Genomic DNA, 25,096 nt, shown 5'->3' with positions numbered 1-25,096 from the left:
AAACTATTATATTTATCTGTTACGTATATTTATCAGAAAGTGTATGCTGTATTTGCTGAGGCTGAGTAATATTTTAGGTTATATTCGTTGTCCCCGTTTCTGTCAGGCAGATTGAAAAGAGTGTTGCACGAATCCCTTTGCTTTGGTTGCATAATTTGCTGATTTTCATTTAATTATACTGAAATATTTATGTTGTTATGTCAAAAGTTCTGAAGTAGTAGAGTTCTTAATGTTTGAGTGGGCCACATAAAGGGTGAGGTATTAATCAGTATGAGTAATGGGGGCAAAATCCACCTGTTCTGAGAGCCTTGACCCAAAATGTTTTGAACTACTGTTTAATTTTCGGCTGTTTTTTTTTCGTATTCAAGAAATTCAAGAAATAAGAATTTGCGTTATCTGAATGAATTTAGAACAATATTCCTGCAATATTCCATTTCTTACAAGGCAAAAAGCTCTGGATTATGCACATAATGAGTCAAACACATCACAATAAAAATCCATTGACACTTTGGTAGAGGAAGAAATAATCACAGCTCTTTATAACTCACATTTTTTCATCATAAAGATTAATGATTTTGCACTGAAATAACAAAAATGCATTAGAGAAGCCTGTGGTGCCTTAGAAGTACTATTCTTTAAGTCTCTGTCCTGATGAAAACACTGTCTGTGTTTAGAAAAACAAACAAGTGATTTACGATTTTTTTTACTGCAACTGCATTTGAGGAAGAGTTATTTTACATAGGACTTTCTTGTTAAGAGTTTCTACCTGAGAGCTTTCCTCTAAATCACTTCGGCAAGAGCACTGTTGCCTTCAATAAACAGTACGCAGCAGATTTTTATTTCGGGTTAGATAAAAATAGAAGGATATAGCACACTTCTTTCTGTTTTCGTATTTATTCAATAGTTATATGAATGTCATTCACGATAATTATTGCTTATGCAATTTTTACTCCAACAGCCAGCATTGCAAGTCAAAATCAAAGCCTCATTGTGCAGGACATTATACAGAGTAAGGAAGACAAGTGTAAGTTACTTAAGTTGCTTATATTTAGTATTATGTAGATTTAAAGGATGAGTAAGTCAGGATTCTAACTAACTAACTGATGCATCTGTATAAGGACTAACTAAAACACTAAGAAATACTAGTTCCTGACATCTGCATCCAAATGTCCCTCTGAATTTTAACATGGAAAAAATTGAAAGACAAAGAATAATCATTGAAAAAAAGGCATTTATACCGCAAACATTCCTACATAAAGCAGGACAAGCAATAAGCAGGAAATGGAGTGAAATGATTTGGCGTCAATCCTGATTTGCTAAGATTAGGAATAATTCTGAAAGGGATCATACAGAGCAGCAAAGGAAATAGCTATGGGTAGAATAAAGTGAAAGTCTGATGTATGTCTTGCTCTTGTCCTTTAGGTGGCTTTTTACTTGTTCTGAAGGGTGGCTTTAGCAGACAACAGCTCGTGAAGAATGAGGGAATAGGAAACGCTTCACGCTGTGGAGGTGCGTTTATATAGAGGCTGTATCCACAGTCGTGCACTTCTAGGATATGCCGCTGCACTTGTGGAAATGCTGCTTAGTCTTACTAAATGCATCCCGCCTTCCCAAGGTGGGGGCCGAGCTAGCCCTTTTCTCTCATTCCCAAAATACTGATGGCAGAAAGAGCCACAGTTAAGCTCAGGGATCAGGATCGTGGGCCGTATTCCATCTGTGGAATAACGTGTAAGCTAAGCTGGCTGTGTAAGTGAATTTCTTTGTCATATTCACTATATGTAAAGGGAAGTCATTGTTCGGTACATAGATAATTTTGTGTATGATGATCTAAATATTTGTCATTTTGCCTTAATTTAAATATTATTTTATAGCTCAGGACAACTCGTCAATATTTTAAAATACTTGTTGACAATCATTTTTAACATTTCTAATAGGTTAAAATTCCATTTTCAAATAATAATCACATTTTAATAGTACTTTTTGTTACTCACCTTGTGTCATAAATTGCATATAATTTTTTGTTTTCTTCAACTGCATTCCTAAAAAGAGAGAGAGAGAGAATATGATTTACATGCCTTGCGTCCACTGCCAAAACAAAACATAGTTTAGGGCCTAGCTGGTTTTCAGATCCTCCTCATTGTAGAATCTGAGGATGGAAAAAAAATCTATAAATTGACTTGTTCAACTTCTGACATGGTAAGATTGTAATAATCTTTTGGAAATTGTCTAAGTGGCTTTTTAATTGTAAATCCATGACTCTATTGACAAGAAATGAAAAAGGAAAAGAGTCACTTCTTTTGTGAAAGGCATAATAAAAATGATAGGCTTTCTTGTTAAAGCTATGTGAATAGTTTCCAGGAAAAGTTTATAGTTGATCCAGATGAACACTGTCCAATTCATTTATTTTATCTTTTTTTGTAAGGTGAACTAAAAAATATATATATTGAAGTCAAATGAAACGTTGTGTTCAATCTGAAACACTTTACCTCTGAGGTTTTGAGTACTTTAATGTGTGGTTAAACACTGAGGTACATTTGAAAATGGATATTGAAAATTTGAAGTTTTAATCTGTATTTTTGAGCTTTTTCAACTGAAATCCATGTGACTTTCCGGAATACATTTTATATTTTTTAAACAGAAGAAAGCGAATTTTGTCTGAAAATTTTTGTCCAACTGTTTCATATGATATGGGGACAAAGGACTATCCTGAAATAGTGCCACCAGTTTAATGGGGAGCAAGAGAAGATGTTGTCTGAAATGTGTTGACTTTGCGGAATCAGCAATAAAATATAAGTTTTAGCTAAGTAGTTTCTGAGAAGGCGCGATGAATGTAAGGGGCACTCCATAAGGAGTATTGATTTGTATCTTACAATCTGATTTATGCCTCCGTGCATTACTCTACCTGTCTGCTCAGAAAAGTTAAAGAGAAGCAACTAAAAGCATGAGGTAAATGATCCTGAGTTTGAATGCATTAAGGCCCACTTACATGGGGAAGAAGAGATCCTGGTTTTGGTCCCTGTTCCTGGAGTGGTTATAATTTTGCATTAAATATGCACTGGATAAAATATGTTAACAGCTGAGTATTGTGAATGCCTGACTCCCCCTGTGCACTTGCTAGAAAACTGTGGGGCCTCTCTCATGTCTATGGATCCCCTTGTTATGGCCAGACACCTAAAACGGAACTGGCAGGGTTGGGCAGGGCTCAGCTTAGATACCATCGTTTAGTCCATTTAATATGCCCTGAGTTACTTGAGATATCTGCGTAGAGCTGTTAGATGTGACATACTGTGGAGCTCCCAGTGACACTAGTTACTTGTGTGGGGGAACTGCCCAGACAGAGCCTTTCGGGTCAGATTCCCTCCAAAAGAAGGACCCCAGCTTCCTGTGCACAGGCCCTCTTAACTGAGCGCACTAGGTCTCTATCAGTGTAACGGGAGCACCCAGTTCTCATGTAGACATCTGCATCTAATCTTCAGATAAATCCTACTCTGATCTTCACAATATCTAAATTCTTTTCATAAATCTAGACATTAGGATTCCGAGCTGTGTTGCTCTTGATTTAAAGATCACAATATTTCATGCCTGAGACCACATCTGAGCATATATGTTTTGTGGTTTGACTGATATTCTCAAGTACAGTTTTGTCTGGTGTCCACCCTACTTCATTGTCCGGCCCAGAGTGTCTTGGTAAAGGCTTTGGGTAATTTCTTGAGCCCAATAAAGGAGAGACAAGGGAAGAAGAGGAATAGCAGAGAGGGGGCAACTTGAACCTCAGCACTGACGCAAATATGTCTCCTGACTGTAATATTTGTAGATTCACATGGTCAATAGTGGGAAGAGAAGACAGGCAGGCTCTTTCCTAAAGAGTCCAAGGCTATTTGCTGCAAAGTATTGCAGTAAACACTCTACATTTGCCGAGTTGGAATATAGAGAGTCGGGGAGCATGCCCAGCCTGCGTTTTCCCGTAACCCCCAGACATAGGCAAAGGAATGACACACAAGAGACAGATGAAGCTCACCCTGTGAGCATGAAAATTGGCTTAGGATAGATAGCAAATTCACTATGGGTGGCAGAGGGCACCGCTTGTAAATTAACATGTTACTATAAATGGAAAAAGTATCTGTTTTCAATCCGTTTAGTTAAATATATCTGTAGTCGTAAGACCACAAGAGACTTGGATATCCTAACAGTTTCCCCTGATATATTAATTAAAATTTTCGAAAGAGTGCAAAACATCTTGCATGGCCACATTAACTGTTGGCATCCATCAGCAAAAATGCAATTGGCAGGATAGAATTAGCTTAGCTTCTTTTTAGAAGAAAAATGCTAGCAGCAAAGGGAGATCAGGAGAACAATTAGGCAAATGAAACAGCAAAGAATCAAGTATAATCTTTTTAACGTTAAAGTTCCACAGTGGGCTTCTGTTCAGACTGTTAATACCCTCCGTTTTTCCTTCTCTTGCAAAAATGTGCGCACATCTTGATGTTGAAATTCTCATATTCAGCAGATTGGTAAAATACTTTGGTGTCTGCATTGAAAAATGCCTTCTTGTGAATCATGAGTAAATTGAGTTCATCTGTTACAGAAGTCTCCTACTGCTGCTGTTTGCCTAGCATCAATAGAAGACAAGCTTCTGAAAGTATTACAAAAGTAATTCCCCCATCACAAAAGCACCGCATTAAATGTATTTATATTAAAAGCACTTTGTTGTATATGAATATCATTATGTAATTGATTATTCCCATTAAAATGCCTTGCATCCTTATCACAACTTTAATAAAAGAACAAAACGGCTTTGAATATTATACATGCACTTGCCTAGAGCCACTATTAAGCAGAGAGGTTGTGTGTGCAGCCAGGCAGTCACTGATGGTAAATCAAATGGAGGGCATATGGTTTTAGTATTGCTTCTGGTGGTGTTTTTGTTGCTAGAAAGAGCTAATGTTTTGCATTTAGGATTATTAAAGTAACAAAAATAGTAACTCCTTTCTTCCTCTTTCTTTCCCCAGCTCCATTGAAGTCACACTCAATATAACACAAGAAAAGATACCATGAGCAACCTGTGTGCAATCTTAGGACTTTCCTGAATTGCAAAATAACAACTTTGTGTTCTTTTTCAAAACTTGCCTGATTTCTGGATGGTACCACAACAGACTCTGGTTGAGGTTCCTTGGTACTGATGTAAGCATAATAAATTAGATGCGTATGTCTGAGCCAGTTACCGTAGGCTATTTTAATAATCAATGGGGAGAAAAAAGCAACTACGAAGACTGAGAAAGGACTAAAATAGGGTAGATGAATCACCCTCCACAAGTGCCTAACAACTATGAATGAAGCCTACACCTAGGTAGACATTTAAGTTTCAGATGTCTAAAACTGCATGAGATAGATCCTATCCATGCTGACTTAATGGGAAAGAAGGCTGGATCTGTTTCAGTACATTGAGCACATCGCCCTCCATAAGCTTATCACACCAAGGTCTCTCATATATGTTTAAGGAGGTTGGAGCTCCATGAAGAATGTCTCGCTAATGGAAGGTGGCTAGCAAACAGGAAGTCTGTTATGTTAGTACTATACTTCTGGAATAGCTAGTGGCTTTTAACAAAATTTAAGTTAAAATTTAAATGTAGCTTAACACAGCTAAATTTAAACATAGCTAAACATAGCTAAATTTTAAACTCACTTTGTGCCACCCATTTAAATCCTATAAGGTCATGTAAGAGGTAAAAATAAGTTAAATATCATATTCACTGGAAAATAATCGTTAGGAGAGTGAAGTATAGCATCCCCTTCTTGAGTAAGGCCAGGACACGAAGCAATGCTAGTGAATCATAGGATGCTTAGCAAATGCTCTCGATGTTATGTGTCTAACAAAATGACTCAGCATAAAAGTGCACATACGAGGACTAATATTTATAGCTCAAAAGATAATGCTAACAACACAGAAGTGAGCTATTTCAACTTCACATGCTGAAAATGTCTGAATATGGAACCCCGCTATTGAGAAAAATGCTTTCTTTTTTGTACTCTGGAAGGAAATATGCACACCTTGGACAAGCCCTGCACAAATAGGGAAAAGAACAGAAGTGATGTTAAGCTCGCTCTCCACAGGCTTGGAGAACACACGCCGCATTATATCTGAGCCTTTTTTCATTTTGAAGTGAAGAAAATTCCTTTGTTGATTGACCCAGCAATATACAATAGAGTCCAAATTAAGCACGGATTACATGGCTCCGGCACAATAACTATTGATTGTAACAGATGCAAACCTTCAGTATAAAACTTCCTCCTGGGACTAGCTGCTTCCGGGCTTATACCTCAAGACTGCTCAACCCACCTTGCAAACCTTCCCCCCAGAAACCTCAGAAGCAGTGAGATGCCTGCATCAATGTGTCAACAAAACTCACTTTCCCTCTTCCAAGGAGGTTCAACCTGCTAACAAGGCTGGGTACTCCACTGTCTTATTGTCGTGTGATGGGCACTAATGAATTATTTTTAGTACCTACAAGCCTATCAGGAGAAGTAAGAAAGTACAAACTGAAATGCCAAATGTAAAAATGAGAAACTGTGTTTAAAACTCCCGGGATATTATAGACACAGTTATTGAATTATCATGACAGATCTGCCGAAACCTCAGTAAGTAGCAGACGATGAAGTTTTCTGCTATAAATACAAGATTCACATAGCTACCTCTTATTTTTTAAAGTAAAAATTAAGTGATGTGAGCCAAGTTTCCTAAATAATGCAAAAAATGTTTATGTATGAGAAGCTTACACTATGTGGCTCTAGCTGAAATAAATGTTTCAGTGAACATGATGATTTTAAACATGATTTATTCAAATGTTATGTTAAGTAAGCATTCAATATGCTTTTATGTAATGCTGATGCCCAAGTTACATGTAATTATGATGACATTATAACATCCTTGATCTTTCATAACCTCTCTGGAAATTCATTTTTCCCGACATCAAGCTCCACGGATAGTATGGAATTGACAATGTCATAAAGTATAAACAGTTACCAGAACGATACTTTTCAGGTCCAAGTCTAGGAAGGCTAGCCAGATTTGACTCCTTTTGACATTAGCCAGAACTGGAAAGTTTAGCATTGCTCAGAAACGTGCAAATGAATTAGCAAGTCTAGAAGCCCTTTCATTTCCATTTAAGAGCAAGATAGGAAGGATATAAACATGAAACGAGAATATGCCAAGATCTAGACTTCTACTTGCTTACGCTTTAAATCTAGTTCAAATCCAATAGGTCCTATGCCATTAATTTAGTCCACAGAATTTCTTTAATGCACTTTATTTTAAGGCATTCTACCTCTAAATATAAAAGTAATAGGCATAGGGGAAGCTAGCAAAATACGCATAACAGTGGTGTGTAAATTTGCCATTATTCTTACAGTGAAGGTCTGAGAGTCACTGGAGGTAGCTCAGTGAAAGTCTCAGCTCCATACTCAGCAGAGAGCAAAGAGGTAGGCACTTACGAGGAATGATCAGGGCAGTAATAGACCAAAACAGCACCGGTATAGTAATGTATAAATCTGTGTCTACCCACCTCTTATAGGCTTTGTGCAGTTCTCTTCCTTCTCAGAAAGGATGAGAACTAGCAAATGGATGAGGAACTACAAAAAGGTATAGAAAAGAGCACTAAGGATGGTTAGAAGTATGAAATGGCATTCTTCGGAGGAAAGAGGCAAGTCTTAGATGGAGACTCTTAAGCCAGGAAAGCAGATGAGGGAGGGGAGGTATGATAGATTTATATGAAGTCACAGACTGCATAAATGATTGCTTGTTATTGCTCATACTATAAAAAACAAAGCAGCACTCAGATGATCACACGGTGGGTTTAAAGCAAGCAAAACAGAATCCTTTTTCATACAATGCATAATTAAATTGTGGAACTCATTGCCAGAGGAGGCTGTGGAGGCCAAAGTTATAAATGAACTCAAAAATCCATTAGACAAATGCATGAAAGGGAGGTCCATCAGTGGCTATTAAACACTCTGAATGAATGCACCCTCTGGCTGAGGAAGTCCATAAACCTCCAATTGCTTGAAACACAAAAGGTTATAGCTGGGGAAGACTTACTTTTTATCTGTCCTGTTTCTTACGCTCTTCCCAAAGTATGTGCTACTGTCCATTGCCAGAGGCAAGACAGCAGGCTACATGGATCTTCGGCTTGAGTCAGTGCAGGAATTCCTATGTTTGATGTGATCAGAAATATATGTATTCAGTTTACTGTGAACCAGCACTAAAACAATTATCAGACCTCTAACTATCCTATTGTTTTCATTACTATGCTCCACAAATGGACCACTGACTTTTCTTATCTTTTTTTAAGCCGGGGGTACTTCACCCCAGAAATTCATTGAGTTGCATATTTTAATTGTTGTTCTTCCATCCCCTTAAGCACTGACATACATGCTAGGGTGATCAAAAGTTTGACAGTGTTCTTTTAACCCTCTTGAGTTATTAAGTGCTATTGTAAAATGCATGCATTTGTTTAAGAAAGAGAAACTTTCAGATGCAATTAGTGCTCATAAAATCATGTAGACAAAAAAATCTCTGTACTTTCACAGACCGAAAAATGTGTGCAACAACTGTATCCATATGATAAAAGTTCTACTGAAATATATAATTCCTGATACAAGGGTTCTGCACCTTTCCTGTAAGTTGAAGACTCCGATGGCAGGAGAGTTTCAGCCCTAGAAAGAAATTCATCCTCTCAGCCCCTCAGACTTCTTTTTATTCTTTTACATACTTTTTCATCTTCAAAAGGAAGATTAGTAGTCTGGCCAAAATAAAAATGACTTCGTGAGGAATGGTTGATGCCAATTCTAAAATGCCCATGACCGAAGAGGCCACATTCCCTCACAGGGATTTAGGTTTTCCATGCAAAGTTACATGAGGGGTGGAAAAAAGGCAGAAAAAAGCCTTGAGTTCTCATCCTTGCATCCTAGCGGGCATTTTTTGTTATTCACTGAACTGTATTACGAAATGCAGAGGTTATCTTGACCCAACATTGTGACAGTTTTGTATGAAAGAAGGTGTTGCTAACATGCTATGTGCTGAACTCAATGCTGTTGTATAACAGCTATGCCAATGAGCACGTCTATTTGACAAGGCCCATTAGGTACCCCTCAGGTACTTTTACTGGCAAAAAATAAGGTGCCCTTGGTCTCCAAAGAAGCTGGGGTTCCTATGGATCATTCCTTGGATTTTGTAGACAGTCACAGAAAACAAAAAATGCTCTCCTTTGTTTCGCTTTAAAGTATAATCTTCTGAAAAAATGGAGAAAAGGCATTTCCATTAAATACTTGAACAATTCAGTTATTTGAACAAAAATATCTCGAGGAAGAATATTTTTTGACCTATTCAAAACCTTATTGTGAATATATATATTAAATCATACACAAACACTTATAGTAAATAGGATTAGAACACCCCCCCCATCACACACACACACACCTCCCAGGCTGCCTACTTGCACAGCCAAAAGCTATCTCAAAATTGTACATAGAAAAACAATTTTAAGATGGGGAAAATGTTTGATCAGATGGAATAATCTATGGGCTATATACATGATAATACTTTCTCATAAGTTGCTACCTGTTTTGTAAGTACAGATCAAAATAATTATTCTAAGTGATCTTTACATCTCTTCGTTGTTTAGCTAGGAAGTCTTTATAAATTCAAAGGCTGTCATCACACAGTGTGTCAGGAAACCTGAATTTGAGAGCCCAACCCTAACATTTACATTCCTAGGTTATGTTTCAGAGCTGGTTGCAGCTGTTAAGAGCATCTCCTTTGGGACTTCTAAGTGCATTGTATCATAGCCTTAAGCTGTACTTTGTTTTATCCACAATTCTTCTTTAAACATCAGAAGTTTTGATTCAAAAGATCGCTAGCAGAGAAACAAGCTGGTAACAGGAGGTATGTATCTCTTCATTCTCCCTACCTCCATCAAGTGTGAAGGTGAAAGAACTGTAAAGTGTAGTTAAATAGACATGGCAGTCTATGAAAAATTGGAAATGTTCTATGAAATAGAAAACATGGAAATGTTCTTTGCCTTAAAAATGAAACGGAAGAACTAACACAATTTTTATTTTACTGTTTTTGAGACCTGAATATGTACGTTATTTCGTAAAAAACATTTAAACTGTCCTGAATACAATGGGACATCTTGCCATCTGTTACAGAAGCGCCATATTCTAATTTAGTGCTTTTGATAAGGCTTGGTGACATTTTTGCTGTTTTTTTAAACTTTTATTTAAAATGCAGAGTGAACTTTCAGAGACACTGGAATATTCTGAGCTCTCATTTTGCTTTTGCTAAAAAGAAAACATCGACTTTTTTATATGAAATGATTTAGATATTTTTATTTAAAGTGGTGTTTCAAAATTCCCTCCTCTTTATTTTAAAACACATTGAACTACTCTAGTGTGAAAAAAGACTGCTGAAATCCAGAACACATTTTTCAACCCTTCAATTCATCAAGAGTTTTATAAATAGTTCTAGATAAACCTCTAAATACTTTTTATTGCCAGTAAATCAAAATTAAAAAATCATCTATTCATATACCTTCATTCATTCGTACTCATTCAGTGTTCACTCATCCACTAGAACCTCTAAATTGCCTGGTGCGTCGTCATGTTTAGAGATTGCCCTGTGCTTGCAAATTGGCTAAGAGGCTTTAATATTGTTTTTGCCATTAGCTATATTTGGCATTTTTCTTTTAGAGCTCTCAGATATTGTTCATATATGCATTAGCCAAATGCAAAATATACATTGAGGCATCTGAAACCTCAGAGAGGAGATTAGGTATTAATCTGCATTCAGGAATCCCATTTAAGGAACATGGGGCAAGTACCATGGTTTTAAATCATCTATCAATGTCATGCCATGAGTCCTGGTTAAAAGGTTTCCTTGGCAGGTAAGGAAGAGGATGTTAGCCTCCTTATAGCCAATACTTTGTTCTAACCTCTAGGAAGCGTAAGTGGTCTTTTCCCCTCTTGAAAGCAGCTCTGTATTGAACAGTGCTTTTGAGAAAATAAATCAATTAAACATCCATTTTGTAGTACTTTAGACATTCTAATACCCTTCATTTTGGCATGCATAATTCTTGTTTATAGATTTATTATGTATGATTAAATATAGATTGACTTTAAACTGCAGATTTCTGGAATTTAGAAGTTGTGGAGAAGTTGACTTCCTACTGAAAGCTGGGTGCCACTGAGAGCCATTTTGGTCCTTAGGCAAATGAGATACTAACTCATCTATTGGCTTGTCAGGGTTTACTGGGTCCTGGGAGGATCTCCAGGCCTTCTCAGACCTTCCCTGTTGTTAGATAAAAGGGAACTGCTCAGCTCTCCTCTCTTTTGGTGGCTCTATAAGTACTAGCCTTCTTATTCACTTTCCATGAGTTTCTACAGGAATCCGTTATACAGGATATTATGGTCTGATCCAGTATCCCCCTTCTAACGTGCTTACAACTGTACAGAGATTTGGCATTTTACTAGGTGTCTTTCTTTGTGTATTTAGTAGGAGTTTTAAATCTTGACAGAAATTTTTGGTAGAAATGTCCATAAAGAAAATAAGCTACAGTTCTCTGAACCTTAGATCCAATTTTGTTTTTGCTCTAGAAATCAATTTCATACTATGCTTTACAAATGATCTTGCTTTTCAGTCAACGCATACACTAATAACTTTCAGAAAGCGTAAAACCTCGTTCTTCAAAACAGTAGCAAGTTGAACAAACTACATAGTTCATCAATCTTTATTCCTTAATATGATCTCCTCACCATTGAATGAAATTGCTGCAAGTCCACTGTAACTGATCCTAGACCAAAAGAGGAACTGATGGAGCTGACAGTATCTGTATTCAAATGTGGTATGTTCTGGCATCTTTTCCAGTTTCCCTCCTGGAAAGATTAATTTAGCTCTTGTAATATAATTTTTTTTTTTATAATATTTCTTGCTAATCTGTTTTCATTGAATCTTGCACATATAATCCACTTAGAACAGTAATTAAAAAGCAATAATCCTTAGAAAAAGAAAACATTGTTATGAGTAACAACTTACTCTCTATTTTCTACTAAATTAAGGGGATTATATATCTTAGAAGTGAAACTATAGGCCAGGTTGTGCCTCACATAGACATGCCTGTTCTAGAGGTTATGGCAAGCTGCACAGCCCAGTTGTGGTACTTGGCTTTCCAATTTCCTTGGAGTTAGGTATCAGGAAAACTTTATAACGTGGCAGCACGGGATATTCTAGGGATTTTTTTTCATATATTCATTAGACAAGTCAGAAGGATTTCACTGATCAAAACATTCATCTAACATTTAAGACAAACTGTTTAAATACTTGGCCCTATCAAACCACGTAACTGTCCTTGTTAATATTTCCCTCCTGTCACACAGAAAGACTTGACCACATCACAGGGTGCTCTGAGAATTAATTCATTTGTTTCTGTAAGGTGCTTACTTATTTCCATGTGTAGATGTGTACAGTTCTACACCTAAAGTATATTGTAATCCATCTCCTACTATTCTGCTCCATTAGAGTGACATTTGAGGACGCTACTAAAGAACATGTAATTGTTGCGGCTCTACATGATGACTGACATTTGAAATAAAGATTGGATAATTAATTTTCCAGTTAATAAAGAGAATGCTTAATAAAAAAGTAAAGCTGGAGCCAACTTCCTGTTCCTCCCTAACGGGAGGTTCATCATTTTCTTTTAGCTGCTGAGGAAACAGATATAGGGAAAGATGGAGAGGAAAGTGAAAAAGAAAAGACTGAACTGAAATTACCCACACTAGTAATTTCCCAGACCAAAGTGACCAATATCATGGAGCGCCTGCATGCAGTGGGGAGAATGGAAGGGAAGATCTTGCTTTTTTATCTACGCATACCAAGGCCTAAGAGCCATGTAGTAGCAGCCATTTTTATTTGTATTTTATAAAGATAGGAGATATTCTGAATGACTCAGTCCTTTTAAATAACGCAAAGCATCGTTCCAGTTTCCGTGCTGTCACTAGAGCTTGGCCTTCCCAATACCCTCCACTCTCAGTGGACCTCAACATAAACACTTACACAACACAACATACAGCATCATATTCTTTCCCAAGTAAATTCTTTTATTTAAAATGTAAACCTTTGTGCAGTCATAGCTGGATTAACTGAAAAAGGCACAATTGCTCTTTTCTGCCACAGATTGTGTTGAGTTTATGCATCATTCTTATTATAGGCTTACTTGCAGTGTTGGCTTACAACTCTGCCTTACAACTAGTCCTGGAGCTGTGTCACATGGAAAGTATTCTCCCTCCATTCATGTTTTTCTCTGATTTCACTATGACCTTTTCAAAGTATGTTTTGTGATATAAATGATAACAGTGATCTCTCCTTCCCCTTAATCTTTCCTTGACACCAAGGAACAGACATCAGGGTTTCAAATTGTTTCTGATTACAAGCATCAGGGTGCTATTCCAGGAAGAATATGAGTTTTACGTTAGCTCCAAGTACAGCCAGGTTACAATCATTCTCATCTGTTCCAGCACTGAATTTCTTAAGTTTAGTGTGGTCCCTGCTGAAATGTTGAGTATTGCAATTATGTTCAGCTCCTGCTTCTCAGTACTAGCATTATTTCATTGGCCCACATTTTTCATGGTTGATCATGGCAGGAGGCTTTGGCCAGTGAGCATCAGCAGCAGTTAAAGGAAACGTGACTTTTTAACTGGCCTCTCTTTCACTGGAGACCTTACCTGTAAACTCATATTCAGATGACCCACTTTCTACTTAGTTCCCTATGTTTTCTACAGTCTAGGCATCTCTGAAGATGCCGGTAGGAAACGCTAGGCAAAATATATTAAAAGAAAGATTTTGTCAGGCAGCGATGCAAAGGGTGATGCATTTCTGGCAAACTTTTACTGAGCAGCAAGGCTGCCTTTTTCAGAACAAGCTAAAGCTTTCTTTGCTGAAATCTCTTTTACAGTCATTCTTTTCATTTGCAAACTATTTTTAAAACATTTTCAATATAAGACAGCAGATGTTTAATTCATAAATGACTAGAGGTAATAACTATCCATGACAATAATTTTGTGCCTATTGTTTTTATCCTTCTCATAGCCAGTAGCACCACTTGTAAGTGAAAAGTAAAAACCTGAAGGACAGAGTGTTGCAAACACGTTTCTAGTGAGTGAATCGCAGCAGTAACTTTGCATATGGGTTCAGCTGCAGTGAATTCACATGCTCAGAATTGGTCATGCGCACAGTTCGTAAGGCCAGGACCTGTAAAAAGACATTTATGGGAATAATTTGCTCCAGAATACCTGCTCATGAAGATTCTCAGTGTAAGTAGCAAGAAGAAATGCTTTTTAAATATCATTTTAAAATATTATTTGGGGTCATGTTTCACTTCATTTTATGCAGTACATTCTTATTATCTTAAATAGGCCTCAGTTAACAGAAATAACATTATGAAATGTATGTGTAGAAATGTGTACAGTTAAATTACAATAAAACATACTGCTTTGTTAGGCACATTAAAATGATTATGCTACAAGTATTACGCAGTGGATGATTCCCTTTTATGTCAAGACAACTTCAAATATCATGATTTTAATTTAGTATGTCCTAATTTTAAATCTAGCATCACCTAAAGGAGTGGAGATAAGACCAACAAATCTTTGCAAGTTCTGTTTTGGCAGAGCTTAGATATATGTTCCTTATATACAGGAAAGTAAGTGTGACTCCGACTATGCTTGAATGAGCCCCATTGGGGGACTGCTGCACTGACACATTGTATATACAAATATGAAATAGAGAATGACAATACAGATATCTGAACAAAGTAACTGTAAAGGGACATTTGGTGACTTATTTAGTGTATTGTTCGTGCTTTTCACAGATACGATAGCAATGATCTAATAAGCAGTTAAATTGGAGGGTAAACATGCTCAGACCACTGTAATAAAGTTTGCTTGTAGCTTTACTGTACCACAGTGTGCAGTGTTCTTTATTGTTTTTCTTGCTATTTCCAGTAGCTCAGGCTACCAAAGTCTTTCTGACTGTTGCAATGATTTATTAATTTAGCTATGAACTGAAGTGTTTTTCTGTAACAAAAATTAAAGTTAATTTGTCCAAAGAGAAGACCTTTGCGGGTATTTTATTTGTATGTGAAGACAGAGCTACTGTGTGAACAAAGCAGATAGGTCACCTACCCTGCAACTGATTTTAAAACCCAAAAAAGTACAACATGAGGACAGGAGCCTGATAGTGTCATCAGAATAGACATAAAAAAATGAGGACACATTTATTTTTCCTGGATTTAAGACAGAAATAATTGCACATGAAGAATAGACACGCGTGCACTGTCAAAACGCTATTTTAATAAGTCAAGCTCTTGTGGCAGGATGCAAGTTACAGAAATAGTCACATGCCTAAACAAAAGAGAAATACCTTAAAAGAACATTATGATGGTTGCTAAAATCAAGTGCTTTAAAGCTGGAGAACACTAGAATGTAAATGGACTATGAAATCTTAATTGTCCTTTCCTGTACATCGGTATTACGACTTTTTTCAATTGTCTTTTTTTTCCCCCGAAGAACCCTTTATCGTTCATTGCAAAGGATGGATGGTACCTGCTGAAAAAGCAGCTACTTAGAATAGTAATCTTCACCAGCCAGTTAGTAGTGCCTTATTTACCACACATCCAAAGCCTGCAGTAAATACAGAATTAATCATTTTTCGTGGTCTTTTCTAGGCTGCGCATCACTGTAGTATCTGCATGCCTCAAGAACGTAGATGAATTTATCGTTGCCGAAAAATAGGAGACCATTATTATTATTCACATTTTACAGCTGAAGAGACAGGGACTTGCCTAGAGCTACGCAGCAAATTAGTGGCAGAGCAAGGATTAAAATTCATGGCTTGCAACCCTACGCACATTAGTGCAGACCACAGTGCCTTGCTGTCAGAGGTGCTGAGACTCCACAGCTCTTACTGACTTCATCTGCTGTTGTAAGTGCTCAGCTTTGCTCTATAAGCCTTGGGCAGTCCAAGCTGGTCATCCATAAAATAAGACACGCAATTAATAGTCAGCTACCAGAATATTGGGCTTATCATCGCATTCAGAAATTGATATTTGGGTCCAGTGTTTACAGAAGGGTCTTGAACCCGGTTCCCGCATGTCTTGGCAAATGCCTTAGCTACTGGATCCCTGGCCCTTTTCGGATGGGTAATTTACCTTTCCAGAATGTAGATACTATACCTCAAAAAGCTGTGGTAAAAGCATGATAATCTGATTTCAACAAAACGACACTTTATGAGAAAACACATTTAGAGTGGGAAACTTAGCGACAGGCTTGAAATCTCTTTCTTCTCTTTCATTTTTCACCTGAAATCCACTCCCTCCGGCTGTGTTAAGTATACCTAGGCGTCTATCCCAGTGCTGCCCACAGCAAAAGCATCTTATTCACAGTTGATGGTTCCTGTTTTTTTCTTTTTAATAAACCAGGAAAACACCAATGGATCTAGCTGCAACTCATCCAACAGTCATCATGATATTTTATTTAATTCGTTTTTTTCCCTTTGAAGCTATTCTTTTGATCCTCTTTGCATCTGAAATGCTATGTTCATTGACCATGCCCACTCTTTGGGTACTACCACGTGTGCATGCAGATGCTAGAATTAACATGTGCAAAAGTTCTCTGGATCCGCAAGTGGTACTGAAGCAGGTAAAGTTGCTTGCACACAGCTGACCAGCAGTCTGTGATCCGTTTAAATATATAGCCCCAAACATGAAACTAATACTCTAGTTTTCAGGAGATGAAGGTGAAAGGCATGAGAAGCACGGCAATAAATCCTACTCATTTTACTCATGTAAGTAGTCCTGTTTGTCCAAAATTTGCAGCTAACGGAGTTGTTGTGAACATTACGCCTGGACTGAACACTATGACTGAATCTCAACCCAGGGCTGCTGGGATGTACATTGGGATTTGGATTCCCGGTTGTCCAGACTGGGGACCTGGACAGTATAGCACACCTTCCTGCCAGCCCACATGCCTATTTGCTTCCTTTAGAAACTACGGCATCCAGGACTGAACTTGGATCTGCTGCATTATAGGAGAATGTCTTCAATACGCAGCTTCGAGGATGGTGCTCTCCCTCCTGGTAAAGCACTCCTTGGCCATGGCTGGCGTGCAGGATGGTATCCCAGCTCCCACTCAGTACTTGACCCAGTGAACGTTTAAGCGTTTCTATAAAAGTTGAACATCTTACCAGGAGAGACCAAGGAAAACCCACCCAAAGTTCCCTTTGTTCTCGGAGATGATGGCTGCCCATCGCAGCTCTAAGTCAGACAGCAAAGGGTTAATCTGGGTTTCTCACAGTCAAGGAGAATGTTGTAAGTGCTGGGTTGTATGTCAAATCTTTACAGCCTTTCTTAACTCTTTTTGCAACTATATCTTCCTCTTCTACTCCAAATTACTATACATTTTTTAAAAAATATCAGAACAAAATGTTCAATGTCGCCATTGTTTTACTCTGTTCCTTTTTCTTTGGCTAAAACAGATCGCCAAATTTTAGCCCACTCTCCAGTTGCTTCATGAGTAAGTCACCTGCATTTTTCATTGAATAAATTATTTACCAAAAGGAAAATATATCCCTACTTAATTTTTGTGCCAAATATCATTCTTCAAATTCAAACAAACTCTCATTGACTGAATCATAATTACTGGGTCACACTTGAGGCATAACCTCAGCTGATATATGGGCTTAGTTCCACTGCCCTTCACTTACGCCAATTTATACTACAAGAAGGTCTAGCTTGTTAACTGTGATATACATAATATACTTTATTATTTGTATTTTTATCTGTTCTTCTGTACTGGAACTGACAAAACATTTTCATATAAAGCTGTAGGACTGACATCTCCTGCACTGGCATGGTATATTACAATGTTTGCTATAGTTCAATCCTTAACATTTGTCACCTTGTAGTGTTATGTATAGGTCGCCGTTAAACCCCCACCAATATCTTTTCCAAAACAGGATATTTTCAGGCTATTTCTTTTCTGTGTGTGTGGTTTTTTTCTTCCCTAAGCAGATCTTTCCAATTTCTGCAAATGTTAATTCTAGATGGAACAGTTTAAAAACTCATTTTTCTTGAAATTTTATTAATTATAGCACTTGAATCTATACAGCAGAAGTCAACTTTAATGGGATTTGGAACTGCAGAGAACATTTATTCCCAGCTAACGCTTGCCAATGAATTCAACCTGAAAAGCAATATATTGCAAATCCTAAAATAAATGTAGGTTGTGTCTACAGCTTTCCAAATGGTATGCATTAATGTATTTTTTGTAGCAGTAGCTAATTATTACAGTGAATCATTACAGGGTGACTTGAAAGCATTTATAGAATTTTACAAGTGTGGAAACTAATATTTTTGGATATCTTTGATAGCTACCTGTGTTGATATAGAAATAACGAATTCTGTCAATATGCCCAGGACACACAAGCAACACAGAGAAGTGCAGTAAATACAGAAACTATAGCTGCCAAAATAGACCTGAGAGTTCACCAAAACAGTTTAAAACATGCTAATCTAATCTTATCTTAGCATTTACATTGCCAAAACGCAGTTGACAGATATACCTGCTACGTACATATATGTATCGATAAACATAATTATTTGTACCTTATAACCTAAATAGAAGAGAAAGATATACGTACATATGTATGTTTAATAAAATTCAGAGATGTACTGTCAAATAGATTTTAGTACCTCTTGTCTGCATTTAATAGACTTATAAAGGTCAAATATTCTCTTCTTTGGCATCACTAATGTACATTAAGTTATCATATTCCTATATTGTCTATGAGGACACTCAACTTCCATCTGCTATGAACATTCGAATGTACACCCATGGAAATATTTATTAACATCAATCCTTCAATCTCAGCTCAATGAATTTCTACATTATACCTCCTAAGATTTGTTCTCCCCTTCCTGTTATGAAGAAATTACATGTATAGTAGCATATGCATAAACCCTTGAATACTGAAGTGGAACTTGTATTCTCTAGTTTAAGCCTTATTAATCCTTCTTTATGAAACATATATATATAAAATTGAATCATTGTGGTTATTCTCCATAAAGTGCTTTCTTACTTAGATGCTTCAGAAGGGGGAAGAAGTTGGTTTTTTGCTCAGCTGTGTAGTTAAAGACATATTTTGTCCTCACAAGTGCACCATGTAGTGTAAATTCTGTTTACATGTTACCATGTAATTTATAGAAAAGATGATCTGGAATGACCAGACAAGAGGACTGAGGCCTTATAGATCATACACAATGCTCTTTTTTTATTTTTCAAGTATAGATACCACTGTTACTCTAGCTATCTGAAATACTACCAGCAAATTCAGCCATTTTGAAGAAATTAGCTAAAATAATTTTGATGATAGGATCATAAAGTTTCAGTTCAGAGGTTTTCTAAGTCGATGCTCACTTGTGTGCTTTAAAAAAAACCTAAGTTTGCACAGAAAACCGTAACATTTTATACGTGTTTACAGTGTTTAACATAGAATCCTTTACCTGAACACACTAGTGACAAGTATTTTACACATTTAGAAGAACAGCTATTCATTCTCTACATTATTATGGTTTCCTATACAGAAGTATAGTTTATATATTTCACGTTTAAAAGTTAAATTCCGGGGAACTGGAGGATTTACTGGCAATTGCTTTTGGGTCACAGCAACTGCCACTGTCAAGCAGGCACTCAGACTGACAGAAAACGTAATGTACCTCTGTTAGCTCCATATACATTTAATTCTGACTTTTGAATACACCTGCTTCTCGCTAAGCCTGCCAAGAAGCTTAAGTACATCTGTCTGCACTGTCATGCCTATGCTATTAGTACAATATCCACACTTTCAAAGCAGGGAACCTGTAAGGGAACCTGTAATCAGTCCAGCTCCAAGATGAGCAAAAACGCACATCTGTACATCTGTATCCAGTACTTCCATATAGGTACACGAAATCAGTTTGTTAATTTGGCCCAGGCCTGGACTTCAAATCTAAGAGATGCTCAGGTAATAAATTTAGACTGGATGGCATCCTTATTTCAAATCTCCTTCTACTTGCAATGCCAGTCTCACTAGTCCACAGTCTGAGCTCTGCTAAAAATGCTCTGTCAACAGGGAAAGAGGCACGGGGCAGATTCAAGGTTAGATAACAGCAGGCACTTGTTTATAAAGATATAACATGCACAGAGGAGGTGACTTGCTGCAAAGTTCACGGATACCCAGAAAGAACAGCCTGCATTCTCATAAAGCAAGCAGAAAGCAAACAAGAAAGTCATACTTTATACCACTACTAGGTATTTGGAAATCACTGGATGGAATGTTATGCGCTCCGTGACGCAGGAGGGTCTACTGCTAGGTTGTCTCTTCTGTCGCCTTCAGAACCTGAGACACTGCACTACAAGCTCACTACATGACATGTGGTTGCAAATCCCTTTGACCCTCGTGCCGTGTATCTAAAGGGCAGGCTGTGGTAGACTCTGCAGGAGCAGGGAGGAGGTTCCTTATCTGACCCTGTCAAGAATGTGAGAACTACTTTATGTCTTTCGTGGAAAAAACATCTCTGTCTGCCCTCATGCTCTGACTTTGCATTGTTACCACAGGGTATAAAGGAAATTCTTTCTCTTCCAAGGCAGAGGGGAAAAAGGCTGTCTCATCAATAACCTGGACTGCTGCAAGTGAACTATAAAATCCTGTCAGCGTGCAATGTTTCCCTGAAAAGGCACAGAAAGGCCAATCCTAGGCTTAAACCCCACCTACGGCCCTGGGCCTAATGTCCCTTACTGACTAGTTCCAGGCTTTCAGCAATTAACACTAGTCTCAGTGACATAGGTGGAATTTAAACTGTGTAAATCTGGACCAAGTAGGTTAATCTGTAGGGAGAATGGGATTTATAAGGGAGAAGGGAATTTTAAGGAGTGAGATGACAAGGCAGTTTGGAGGAAAAAGATGAAAAGCCTTTATCTGGGTGCAGAAAGACAGGGAAGTCAATGTAGGGAATGGATACAATCTTTGTTTTAGCACTAATCCAAGGATTCTAAAACATTAGAGTAGGCTGTCAAATGTTGGACATGTCTTCCACTGCTTCAGGTATCTCTAGGTATCATTTCCCGTGTCTAATATCGATCCAAACTCATTTAAATTTCTTGCCAACCACTTTTGAGAAATAGGGCTGCTGACACCCAAGGCTCTCTTCTCAGAGTATGGACCTCTGTAATCTATAGTGCCCAGACTCATTTCCAGAAACACTGTGAAATTTACGGCATCCTCTAAATCCACAACAGCAGTGTTCGGCACACCCTCATTGTTCAGTTGTTCAGTTGTTTGTTGGCCCAGGAGGTGGAAATGGGTTGAAGGGTAGGTTGCCTATAACAGACGGGATGAACTACCAGACAGACAATGTAGTCTTTGCTCTTTTCTAAACTGAATGTGTGCAGAACGCCACCCATTCGGGACTAGCTTTAGATGAAGTTTTTAGACCGTTGAACCTGAAGATTTGGGAATCACAACACACAGCACAGAAAAGCATCAATGTCATTTTCTAAACACGTCACTTTTCACAACCAGCTGGACTTTTGCTGGGGCAGAGTGGGCTTTCATACGCCTCCTTCTCCCACTGGTACCACTGAGGTATTCTGTGTCACACCAGGGGGGACAAAGTCTATCACCAAGCGACCCTTCCCAACATCAGGCTGCAGCCAGCTGTGTTTCACAAAGCTCCATTAAGTAACTCTGTACTGCTACTGGGATGCTAGGCACAAACCGAACAAGCAAACTGTTAGGTCTTAAAGTGCAGTTCTGTCTGCAGCATGTCCCGTCAGATAAGTGAAATGCATATCACTGATAATGTTCTCTGGCTGTCCACAGCATTGTAGACCTGGCATGCATGAGTGAAGAAAAGGCTTTTAATATCCCTTCTCATCACTCAGAAACACACCCAATGCTCTAAATCCATCAGACCCTGCTACCTATCATGTCAGCAATGTTATTTGTATCATTTCACTACTAGATAAAGTTGTGAAATTGTTTGGAAGAAGTAATAGAGTATTTGACAGGATGACACTGTACTGATAGCTGACAGGGTCACAGCATAGTTGAGACTGGAAGGCACCTCTGGAGCTTGTCTGGTCCAACCCCCTGCTCAGAGCAGGGTCAGCTTGAGCAAGTTGCTCAGGGCAGGTTTTCAGTATCGTCAGGACTGAAGACTTCACAGCCTCTCTGGGCAGCCTGTGCCAATGTTCAAACACCCTCACAGTGAAGAAGTCTTTTCTTATGTTTAAACGAAATTTCCTATCTTTCAGTTTGTGCCCGTTGCCTCTTGCCCTGTCACTGGGCACCAGTGAGAACTGTCTGGCCTGTCTTCTTGACACCCTCCCATCAGATATTTATATGCATTGATGACATCCGTCTGAGCCTTCTCTTCACTAGGCTGAGAAGTTCCAACTCTCTCAGCCTTTCCTCATATGAGACATGCTCCAGTTCCTTAATCATCTTTGTGGCCTTGCTGGACTCGCTCCGATATGTCCATGTCTCTCTTGTACTGGGGAGCTGAAACCTGGACCCAGCACTCCAGATGTGGCTTTGATCTCTGCAAATACTGCAAAATAAGGGACTGTAAACAACATTCACCCTTTGTTCAGATCCAGTCTCTGTGTCGAGCAGCCCAAAGTCGGTATGAGCTGATGGTTAGGGATTCACGCAATGATTGAAGAATTCAGACTGAATTCTCTACTAGAGATGGAATTCTCTACTAGAAAAGCATTCCTACTGCCAAAATCGCTGTCTCAAGGCTGCCTTTTGTAAAGTCTTAGCAAAGAGGCAAAAGACAGAAGATTTCAAGAAAATAGGCAATCTACACCTAGATGTCAGAAGTGAGACATCCTGGCAGTAGGGAACGCCTCCAACGAGCCTGTCAATACCCACCGCAGTCAGACCTCTGCTCAATTTACAAGCTTTTTGTAGCTCTCTTGGGAGAAGAGTATTCCCTCACACCGTGGTAGAAATCACAGCACAGTTTGCCCATATTGTCGGTTTTGTGCTGTCTAGAGGAAGCTCTAGCCCACATGCATTCATCTCTGCAAGTAATGAATGTTACAAAATGACAGAGGGAAGGGGAACCTCGGAGAGGGACAGTGCAAGACTTCTCCCAAACACTAAAGAAAATAATGTATGAAATGGCTACTGGTAGGCTATATCAGCTTTTGCTAAATACTGGCACAGATAAAACAACCATTTCTTTGACCAGAATAAAAAGCAATTTTTTCGCATACTAAATTCAACACATCCTTTAAAATTGGTAAGGGTAAGAATATAGTTAGGATAAGTGTGAATCACAAGTGTCTGAAAAAACAAACGGTAGAGGTCACATACAATGCTGTTGCCTTCAAAGCAAAGATCTCTCTATTGTTTGTAACAATTCTACCTTAACAGTTCAAAGCCACCATCGTGCCAGGACCCAGTACGCAGACCTACACAATTAATGTCTGACAAGCTCTCAAGAAAGGACCTTTGCCCAGGAGTTAATTCTTTGCATTATAAACAGTATGTTTCGACTATATCGTGTCATTAGGTGTAATTAGCTGGCAAAGAAAACCAGTTCTGTATTATGCTGCTACCATACGGATAAGGCAACAGGAAAAACCAGCGCTGCTGCTAAGAGCCATCAGATCCAATTCCTTGCTGATATAATTCTTGACCAGCTATGCCTAAGAAGTGTTTTCCTCCCAACCACTTTATTTCCCCTTCATTATATTTAAAGCATTGCACAATAAGCGGTTGATTTCCAACGAATTGACTTGGTACTTTCTTTGACAAATTAGCTATTGAGTTTTGGTTGACACCGCTGCAATTACCTACACATGGGCTCTGCAAAATAGGCAGTAAATGCTGCAGTGTGCGTGCGCCACCATCAGCCTAATGCCTGTGTCCATTTTTGTATATACTTCAACAAATACATATGGCTTTTTTTCATGGCTCTTGAGCACTGACTGCCACGATGGTTGTATGGAGCTGTAATACCCTCTAACGGTAAAATAACAAACTACATACATTTACCTAGACTGCCCACCTAAATAACAGTAAAAATGCTGACCAAAGAGACGGGATTTAGCCACGCATGCTTGTAAACGGACATTCTCCATAGCAAAGGCAACTTTCTAAATTGAACTGATATTTATCAAGCGCTCTGTTTTGCTGAATAGGGCTCTTTTTCTTTTTTTTTTTAAGCTAAAGTCAACATGTGGTGTAACATTTTGTTTCTGTTTCATTTCCCAGAGACTTAAATAATTTCGCTCTTTGATTTTGCGAAATGAACCTGCAGCATATGGCTTTGAGGAGAAAACTGACAAGTTAAAGAAATTAGTGTTAGGTTCTGCTAGCATGAGAATTGGAGCAAGCAGCTAAACAACATGCAACTCTCACTAGTTGAAATGTAAATTCTAGGCCAATATTTCTAGGGTTTTCTGTTGCAAAATTATTTAAAGATGATGTATTTTTACAGCATCACCTATACAGAGATATAAAAAGTTCGTACTAGAAAAAAATCAAAGCATAGTTAAAAATCTGTTTTAAACACTCCTAGGCAAGGGCATTACCATGAGAAACGACTGTCGTTTCATACTACTTTGCTCAGATATTTTTAAACACACTGAAAGCTATTCTGATAGCAACATTCATTCACGACTTCATATTTATTGAAGTCGCTAAGGTACAATGAGGAACAATGTATGTCACTGGCTCTGCATTTAAAATCATAAATCATTGCTTGAAAACCTGAAAATAGCTAAGCACCACTGATAACTAAGAAATTAAAATTTAAACTCATAAGGACCCATTTTCAATGCAAACTGTGGAGCTCTTGAACTAGGTACATCTATAGCAGCATCCTCTATGGCAATGAGCTACAGAATCATTATTGATTTCAGTAGAGGGATTAATTTCTTAGAGCTTTTTTATGGATACACGAAAAAGACAAATGCTTTATTGATCCATAATGTTGCTTGA

Source organism: Struthio camelus, chromosome 1 (assembly GCF_040807025.1).
Source record: "Struthio camelus isolate bStrCam1 chromosome 1, bStrCam1.hap1, whole genome shotgun sequence".
NCBI classification, from domain to species: domain Eukaryota; kingdom Metazoa; phylum Chordata; class Aves; order Struthioniformes; family Struthionidae; genus Struthio; species Struthio camelus.
The sequence above is the reverse complement of the archived record's forward strand: the minus strand, read 5'-3'. Positions refer to the sequence as shown.